Source organism: Apodemus sylvaticus, chromosome 1, assembly GCF_947179515.1.
Source record: "Apodemus sylvaticus chromosome 1, mApoSyl1.1, whole genome shotgun sequence".
Classification (NCBI taxonomy): Eukaryota; Metazoa; Chordata; class Mammalia; order Rodentia; family Muridae; genus Apodemus; species Apodemus sylvaticus.
Window position 1 is genome coordinate 74,852,071 of NC_067472.1, and position 9,776 is coordinate 74,861,846.

Genomic DNA, 9,776 nt, shown 5'->3' on the forward strand with positions numbered 1-9,776 from the left:
TTCCATTTCTGGGTATTTATCCAAATCAAATGAAGGTCTGTTCACTCAAAATCCTATAAGCAACTATTTACAGCCATATTACTCCTGAGTAATCAAGAATCAGAGCAACCCAAGTGACCTGCTGCTGAGTGAGCACATGCTCTAGCCACTGCAGTGGAGCTTTAGTTGGAAAGGCGTGAACTACTGATGCACAGAGCAATGGCAGCCTCATCTGTACTGTGCTAAGTGACCGAAACAGAAGGCAGGCTAAACAGGCTGTGGAAACAGAACAGATCACTAGGTGAAGGAAGAGACTGGCTTGAAAGTGGTAAATTTGAGGTGTAATAGAGTGTTCGATGCCTTGATTGTGGTGAAATATAAATCAGGTGCTTATCAAAGCTATAAAGTCTACTATGCTACAGGACACAGAAATCAAGTGGGAGCTGAATTTAGAATCCTTCCCGGCCGGCTTGAATTCATAGTGCAGAAAGGTGCTGTAAAGGGTGCTAAGGAAGAAAACGGTTAATGATTTCACCCACTCGTAGACGTGTGCTCAACACTGAGCCACCAGGCAAGATATGGCCTCCTGGAGCAACAGCAGCCAACTACTTTAAGGATGACCAGCCACTCTGGGATTGGACTGGAGGCCTGCTCCACAGGACAGACTATACAGCTAATTTTATAAACTGCTCAAAGCCTATTACTAGGGAGGCCAGGGATCCAAGGGGAGAACTTACTACCACTGCTCTCCTAAATGGACACGTCATCAAACTATCATAAACTTATAGACTAGAGCCACTGGAAGCCTAGGACAAAGAAGTTCCTTTTTGAAGAGACAATAATAAATGCAGAGACTCATATCTGGACAAAATGCCAAGAAATAGCGACTGTTAAGAGCTTAGTCAACATCCACCATCAGACTACCTCTCAAGGCCCACTGAAGAAGTGGGGGTGAAAGGAATTTAAAAAACTGGAGTCAGGAGGAAAATGCCACAAAATACTGCCATCTAGACATGACACTGCCACTGCAATTCTGAACAGCAGCTATGGCATAAGTCTGGGCCCTTGAACATGCCATCACAGAGGATGTAAGCACCCGCTCCATCCTTCCCTGACAAGCTACTGTCTGATCATGGTCTGATAATGGTTACTTTAATGGTGCAGCCTCTGGGGGACCAGTTGGGGAATAAGAAGTTCAAAAAGAAAATAAGGTAGGTCATACATAACAAGATCTGATGCCCTTTTCTGAAGACAGTTACAGTGAGTGAGTGGGGCTGGAGTGAGAAGAAAAAGTGTCTGAAGACAGCTGCAGTGTACTTACATATAATAAATAAATACATCTTACAAAAATATTTTCTTTAGGGGCACATCATGATTGTGGTAGTTACACAGTTCACATTCACAGAACTGTTCACTAAAATGGGCAAAACTGATTGCATTAAATAACATTTCAGTTACACTGTGCTTAAACAAATAGTACTATATATACTCAACAGAATGGCTAAAATGAAGCAGGCTAACAATACAATGTATCATCAAAAACAAAAAAGATACATGATTTATTTATACATTGTTGATAGGAAATATAAAATGGTAAGCCACTTCAGACATAGTTCTTCTACCATGTGGCCTACCGAATCCCATCCCACAGATCAGCCCTAAAGAGAAAAAAAAACATGTAAGCACAGAAAGACTGGTGATACTCAGTGCAGCTTTATTTACAAAGATTTAGAGACAAAGATGCCACTCAGTAACTGAATGAATAATAAATGTAGCACAGTTAAACAATGGAATATTAGTTTACAGTACAAAGTAATTACTGGCATACAACAATTTGGATGAATTTCAAAATCATTATACTAAGCAGAAAAAAGCCAGGCACAAGAAGCTGCATAATTTACAACACAATTCAAGTTGTTTGGAACTTAGCAAAAGGAGAAGAATTAACATCAAAAAGTAAACTGAAAGATTAGTAGCAATCCTGAGCCAGGTGTGGTAGTGCCTCTTAATCCCAGCATTGGGAGGCAGAGGAGGGCAGATCTCTGAACTCCACTAATCTCATCTACACGTGAGTTCCAGGACAGCCAAGGATATGAGAGAGACCCTGTTTCAAAAAACCAAACCAAACAAACATGTTAGTGGCAATTTAAAGAAATCCCTGATAAATAACTAAAAATAATTTTTAAAGATTTTGAATGGCAAAAATTAACATGTATAATCAAAACCAACAGAATATGTTTGCAACATATTCCACAAAGGGCCACTTTCCTTTGCCAAGAAATATCAAGGATAATATATTAAAAGTTAAAAAAAGAGTCAAAGGCATTAATAGATATTGCACAGAAAAAAATACAAGCACACTTTGTGTGTGCTTCCTCACAGAAAAAGCAGTACAGCCTTATAGCCTAAAAGAGGGCAAACAGAAAAGGGAAATCCCTTTATAATATAGCTGAATCTGAAATTCTATGAACTCTAGATCTTTGAAAACATGACAGCAACAGCAAGTCACCACTGTGTGTGATCCAGAGATCTAAATGCCTCCAACAAACGTAAAACCACCACATGAAATGTCAGGGTTAAGAAATAATCATATATCTGGTTGGTGGCTGGCACACGCCTTTAATCCCAGCACTTGGGAGGCAGAGACACGTGGATTTCTGAGTTCAAGGCCAGCCTGGTCTACAGAGTGAGTTCCAGGACAGCCAGGTCTACACCCTGTCTCAAACAAACAAAAACAAAAACAAAACAAAAACAAAAACAAACAAAAAAAAAGAAATGATCACATAATCTCAAAATATCACCCAACAGTTTTCTTCCTAATCACAAAGAAGAAAGTGTATCTTTGCAATGGAGAGATGTTATAGCCCCACCTTTACCGAGTGTCTTAAAATTGAATGAATCCAGAAACTTGATCTTAATGGATAGGACTTCTCTCTCAGTAGAGTACACTATACTATTCTACAGGTACAAAATAGCAGGAATAAACACATAAAGCAAGCAAATTAGCATAGATTAGATAGGGGAGGAAGGCAGGAAATGAAGAATTGGCTATGGGTAGAAAAGAATGGGTTACTTTGAAGGGGTAATACAAATACTCAAAATTTTGGTCTCTCTCTCTCTCTCTCTCTCTCTCTCACACACACACACACACACACACACTTGGATGGATGGGCAGATGGACAGATCAGCAGATAGATAGATAGATAGTCCTAGCAGACAGATAGACAGTCCTTGCTTCTACTACCCTACTACAACCCATTCTCAACACTGCAATGAAAGCAATCCCAAAATTTAACAAAACATGATTCAAGTGCTTATTCAATAAAAAACACATACATCTCTTTTTAGGTGCTATTGTAAATGTTAGTTTAATCCTTATAACGATATTACAGATGAGAAAGCCAAAGCCCAAAGCCAAAGGGGAACCCACGTCCTCTATCACTACATAGTATCTCTTACTGCTCAAAACACTTGCAACTGGGCAGTGGTGTCAACACCAGCTATTCAATACAATTACCTTCAAGTTTCTGAAAATCTTTATGCATGGGACCACATCATTCCCCACTATACCCCACCCCCCACAACCACCAAGACAAACTATATAAGACACTCTGGGATTGAAACCAGTCAACAGTATTTTGTTGTTGTTTTTTATCCAAAACCAAACCACTGTCATTTCAACAGGATCCCAGGCCACTCAGAGTAAAAACCAGGACCTTTAGAAAGACCTAGAAAGCCTACCCCCCTACTCCCTAAATAACCCCCAACCCCATCCAACGCATTTATCTGGAACCAGACTAACTAAACAAGCTCCCAGTATAGGGCAGAGAAGAGTCATTTAACACAACTCCCCCCCTTCATTGAAGATGGAGCTGCAGAGCTCCTACCCCACTGCTCATCTTCCTTTTCTGCTTCGTTCTTCTCCTACCAAGAGCTAACAAGTAAGGACTTACTATTTACCTGCATCTTGTCTATTTCTTCACACTAGAATGCAAGCTTCACGAGAGCTAAAACTAGTTTTTGTTTCTTCAAAGTCTACAAAAGTGGATGGTGTTCACAAACTACCTTCTGAATGAACTGTGAAGTAACCCATAATTACTGTGTCAAATGTTCAGGTTTCTAGATACAGAGCTGCTTTTTCTTCATCAGACAAAAAAACTCACATAGCAGACTTAACTGGTTTGTGTAGATGACATTTTAAAAAAGGCTCATAGTTCTGTATTCCTATTTGAATTTAAATTCTCAGCAAAGCATGCATTAAGATAAAATAAAATTACATGATCAACCCACATCCTCAAATGTATTCTTCAGCTTGATATATGCACCAAGGCATATACAGTTAGATTCAAAACTCAGCCACAAATTCACACTTATCATTCTTCTCATCAGTTAGGAACCAAGAAGCAAGTGAAGACACAAAACAAAAATTAGAGAAAGAGAAAGAAAAAGGAAAAAGGAAATTCTACACTGAAAGGCCACAGAACGTTGTATTTGTTAATCAGATACTATATGGAGCAGACTCTCACACAAAGTAGAGGACATTCAGTTGTCCTTCCTTACCCATGGAGATTGGTTTCAGGTCTCCCACGGCTACCAAGGCTTTTATGTGAAACGGCACAGTATTTGCACATAACTCACAGACCTTTTTCCTCTGTACAGACCTCTAGATTACTTACAATACTGAACACGGTTTAAATGCTATATAGATGGATGTTAATATAGCAATATAACAAGAAAACACCCTGTACATCCTTAGAAATCTTTCCAATCTATGGCTGGCTCAATTTGTGGACAGAGTCCACACTGTACATATATCTGTGCAGTCAGGCATGGCCTTCACCTACCTGCTACATAATAGCTTTCAGGACTCTAGTACCTGAGTACCACCTAAACATCCTTTTCATCAGTAGAAACAACTGACACCAAGAAAGAGAAAAGAAGTGTTCGGTGTCTTCAGAAAGAACAGGGGACAAGAGACCCAAAATAGTGGTAAGGGTCTCCAAGATATTTTATTATTATTCACATTACCTAGGAGACAGGGAGTTTGACATTGCATCTTCCAAATTCACTGCAGCCTGCACAACAGACTATGCAACAGACTCCACCTCCCTAAGCAAGGAAACAATGAGGACTGATTTTAAAAAACAAAAGCAGCAGGGCAGTAGCCTGCAAGCCACCACACGACAGAAGGAAGTGGACTGAGTGGTTATTGTCAGTATATCTGAGCTCAAGTGGTCTTGCCGATATCAAAAAACCTAACTAACTACAGAGAAAAAAATCCTTACCCCTTTTCACCATCCCACCCCCCAGATACACAAGCTGGGTGGAGTGAGGAATGGAAAAGGGCTGGCCACAGAAACTACATGTCCAGGAACTGTGCAAGTGACAGTCTCCATGTAACATCTCACCAGAGACACCAGCTTGTCTGTCAGACACCAAAGGCTTACACCATTAAGGAGGAACAGACAGGAAATAAGTACATTTCCCATTCTTCTGACCAGTCCCTATCCAAGCAGATCCCCAAAGGGAAACAGCAAAAAGGTTACAGAGTAGATTAGTATTTGGCAGTCCCTCTGTATCCCAAGATTTAAGTGGCTAGATGCTGGGTAAGAGGGCAAGAGACTTATGCTTTCAATTGGAAAACACTAGATTAGAGATTCCCCCACTTTTCCTAAACAAAGTCTCACTATATAGTCTGCCTCTGTCACCCAAGTGCTAAGATTAAAGGTACGTTTAATAGCTGTAAATGACAGAAAAGCTATCCTTTTTCATGGGGCAAGAATGGAAAACAGAAAGATCCTTCAAAAGAGACTAAAAATAGCGAATGGTGAGCATTAAAATTGTCTCTTGTTTACTGTCACTAGCTCAGACTACTCAATAATCCAATGGCAAATGGACCTGCATAACCACCCTTAGTAATGGCAGGGAGCACCTGACACGGAAATTCTCAGGGAGGATTTACTGTACTGGCAAGCTGCATCAGAAGCCCTCTAAGATCACTCCTAACTCTTGCGCTAACAACTGTATTTTCTTCAAGAAGAGGCTAAACAAAATCCAGAACTAAGAGGTCATGGTCGCACTCACTATAAGAAGCAAGGCTGACTGTAGGTATAAAAATCACAACTTTTGCGTGTGAAGTTATCAGACTGACAAGCCATATTAAAAGTTCTATTTGGAAAAAAAATTTCTATTTCGCAACTATTTGACTCTAAAAAAATATTCAAAGCCTAAATGACTCTAAATTTTACATTCAAGAAAAATAATTTTAAAAAAAATCACCAAAACGCTATCTTTTACAATCAAAGCTATTTACCAAGCAGTGGTACTGCATGCCTTTAAACCCAGCACTCAGGAGGCAGAGGCAGGCAGAACCAAGTTTGAGGCCAGTCTGATTTGCATACACAGTGAGTTCCAGGATAGCCTGGACTACAAAGAGAAACTCTGTCTTGAAAAAATAGAAAAAGAAAAAGAAAAAAACAGGAAGGAAGGAAGGAAGCTATACAATTTGCCCAATGGCTCACCAAATATTCATTCAAATATATTCTAGGAATCACAAATGCACATATTCTTTAACACACAGAACCTCCAAGGACAACTAGTAATCCTTAAATCATTTAGTTACTCTTGAAAGAGTCTACTTATATAGCAAGTTATCAACAGGACATCTTTCTGTCTTCCTGTCTTTTTCTTTCTTTCTTTCTTTTCTTCCTTCCATTCTTCTTTCCTTCCTTCCTTTCTTTCTCTTTGTCTTTCTTTTTAAGACAAGCTTTTTCTATTACATGGCTTTGGCTATCCTAAGCCCTGAAGGTCACTATGTAGACACTGGCCTAAATAAAACTCGCAGAAATCCACCTGCCTCTGACTCCCAAGTGCTAAGATTATAGGTGACCTCAACATGATAGGATATCGTTTTCTTATATGAAAACATCCCATACAAAAAGTCTTGAAAATAACTGAGCATCATAGGCACAGGCACGCTTCTAAAGCTCCTGAATGTTTCTGCCCCATGAGGTAATTGCATATACAAGTCAATCTGTTCTCAAATGCTATGTACTCACAAATGGTGGAAATAAATGAATAAAGAAATAAATAAAGCTAAAATTTGCTGTTTTTCTCCTGTTGAACCAATTTTAGTCTATTATTGCAGATCAGAACCAACTTTTGAAATTTTAAATAGTTTTGATATGCCCAAAAGTGCACTGCTTAGGCACATGGAAGGTGAGTACTTGTATATCTCAGCTCTGCTTGCAACCAGTGGATGCTTAAAGCATCGCTGCTATAACTCTTGAAACTTTCTAGTCAAAACGGAGTAGCCTCTGACACATCTGAACAGTCACCACATCCCACCAAAAAGCCTTTTTCCTCATTCTTACACTCCAGAGCTATTTAAACTACAAGACAAGAGCAACATCTTAAAGTCTGATTTAAATTATACCTGTAAATTATTTCTTAGATTTCCTTCTGGATTACAATTAATAAAGGGGGAGAACAAGATTTACAATCTGAATAGTAGCATAACAGTAAAGAGCTTCCTCAGACCCAGTAGTCAGTTTTTCAGCAGCAAAGTCCACATAAAGACCTACGTTTCCACCTTTCCCAAGTATCTCCCTAGGCGTTGTCCGAGGCATCTTATCCTATCTTTGAACACTGCCCACAGTAACAGTCTAAAAAATCCAATGCTATTCTTAACATCCTTAAATACTTCTAAAAAGGTCCTTCCTGCTTATGAACTCATGGCCGTTTCCTCACAATTGTATACTTATCCTGTCCCACTGTCTCAGTCTCTGCCAAACAGATGTACACAGCACAGTCTTTCCTATTTTGCTACACTGCTAAACCCAAACAGAAAAAAAAAAGACACAAACCTGCTGCTTTCCCCGCCCCACAACAGCAACAGTGAAACTCTAAGCCAACAAGATAAAGGGACACAGAAGGCAACATGTATATCACTTCCCTGCTGGGGCAAGCTATTGACTTTACACAAGCACAGATTCACAATATGTCCATTGACACAGTGTTATTTTTCAAAAGAAATCTAACATTTGGCACAGGGTAGGGTTTATAACACTATAAAATAAGCTAATCACTTGATTTCTTCCTGACTTAATGTTCTTGTTTAAACTTATCTCTGCTCTTCCGTAGGAAGAGTTGATCCAAAATATGGAATATTTAAATTTGAGGAAAAATGGCTTGCCACAAGTTTGCTGGTAAGAAAAACTAAGACGCACTGTATTCAAAATTCGTGTTGCTATTTTTGAAATAATAGTTCCTCAACTCCAGCTGTAAACTAAAAATGGTTTTTCACTTTACTCCCAAAGCGTCTGAGTCACTTAACACTCTTCTAAACTTCGCTGCAGATTCGTCCAGTGGCCGGCAACGTAGAAAGTCTACAGTCTTAAGACAATAGTATAAACCTTGGAGTGGGCTATTTGTTCCGGTCATTAAACACACAGGAAATAAGCTTTTCTGGTTAGAAAACTAATTTACAAAGGGCAACACTACTTCACAAGAGTACAGAAAACCTTATTAAAATAGATAACGACCAACTCATCCAAGCAAGTATTAGAAAGAACGGGAAGGCGAACTAGAAAACGAAATGCCATAAACTACCTGAGTATCTGTTCCTTAAACCTGTTCTTGGGACTTGGCCCCAGACAACACCAGTTTCTAAATTAACTCGGCCCTCGGTCGAGCCTCAGCTTGGGTGTCGAGCAGAACGAGGATTCTACCAAAGGCCGAGCACCACGAACAGCAGGGCGCTTTCAACCTGACACCACTTTCTCCCGGGACAGGATCAATAGAAAGCATCCGAAAGGAACCACGAGCGGAGCAGGGCAGCCCTCCTCCAAATCCCGAGCCCAGAGTTCAGGCGCCTCTCGGGACCCACCCGCGTGACCTTGGCCAGGGCACTCCCAACCCTGCCACTCTCTCGGTCCACACGCGGGGAAGCGGGGCTGTGCGCGGGGCTGTGCGGGTGCGAGCGGCAGAGATGGGGCGGACACGGCCCTGGAGGCGCGCCGCTCCGACAGGCGTCGCCACCGGGATCCCGGACAGGGGCCGAGCCGCGGCGACGGCAGCGAGGACACTAGGGACCGTGGGCCTTGGCGGGCGCAGGGCTGGCCTCGGGCGCGGAGGAGCCCGCGCACAGGTGAGCCCGGCCTCGCCCAGGTGCGCGCACCCGCGGACGCGTGAGGAGGCGCGGCCCCGCGCCCCCTCAGCAGCCGGTGGTCGCCTCAGCCTCACCTCCCTTGCCCCGCTTTCCCCTTCCACACACGCACACCCGAGCTGCACGCCTCATGCCCCACTTTACCGCGGCCTCCGCCCGGAGTACCCGCGCCACCGCGGTCCCGGCTCCTTCAGGCACCCAGCTGCCGGGAGCGGCGCCCACGACGGCCCGCCCGCGCACTGCGCACGCGTGCACGCGCTGCCTCTTACCCGACCAGACAGCGACTGAGATTCCGGAGCGGGCACTCCCAACCGCGAACACTACAAGTCCCGACAGGCTCCGCGCGCGCCCGGCGGCGTGGCGGGCAAAGGAATCGGGCTTCTTCCTAGTTCTAGGGTGGTGGCTCACGGCTGCGCGCGGGGCGCTGGGTTCCCCATGCCGCGCTGCATCCTGGGGCTTGCAGTTTTCCAGAATCACGAGGCTCGGTTTGGGACGTGGAACTCGAAGTTCTCTGATGTCATCACCTAGAGCTGCGAGGCGCAGGGATCTTTAAAAATAGGTTTGGTTCCTTTGCAGATAATTTGCAAGCTGCCCCATAGTGAGTACAAGAAACATAAAATTCGCCAGTTGT

The 9,776-nt window shown here is 42.5% G+C and overlaps 1 protein-coding gene across 7 annotated transcripts in view; it reads right to left on the minus strand.

Moving 5' to 3' along the window:
• Plekha1 (pleckstrin homology domain containing A1) overlaps positions 1 to 9,433 on the minus strand; it is a 48,211-nt gene extending 38,778 nt beyond the window's left edge. For 4 of the 7 annotated variants that reach the window (XM_052197100.1, XM_052197106.1, XM_052197123.1 and 1 more), the window contains exon 1: positions 9,290 to 9,407. The gene's annotated coding sequence lies outside the window, so the exon portion shown is untranslated. The other 3 variants (XM_052197089.1, XM_052197075.1, XM_052197081.1) reach the window with 3 other exon arrangements.
• Between the last annotated feature and the right edge of the window lie 343 nt (positions 9,434 to 9,776).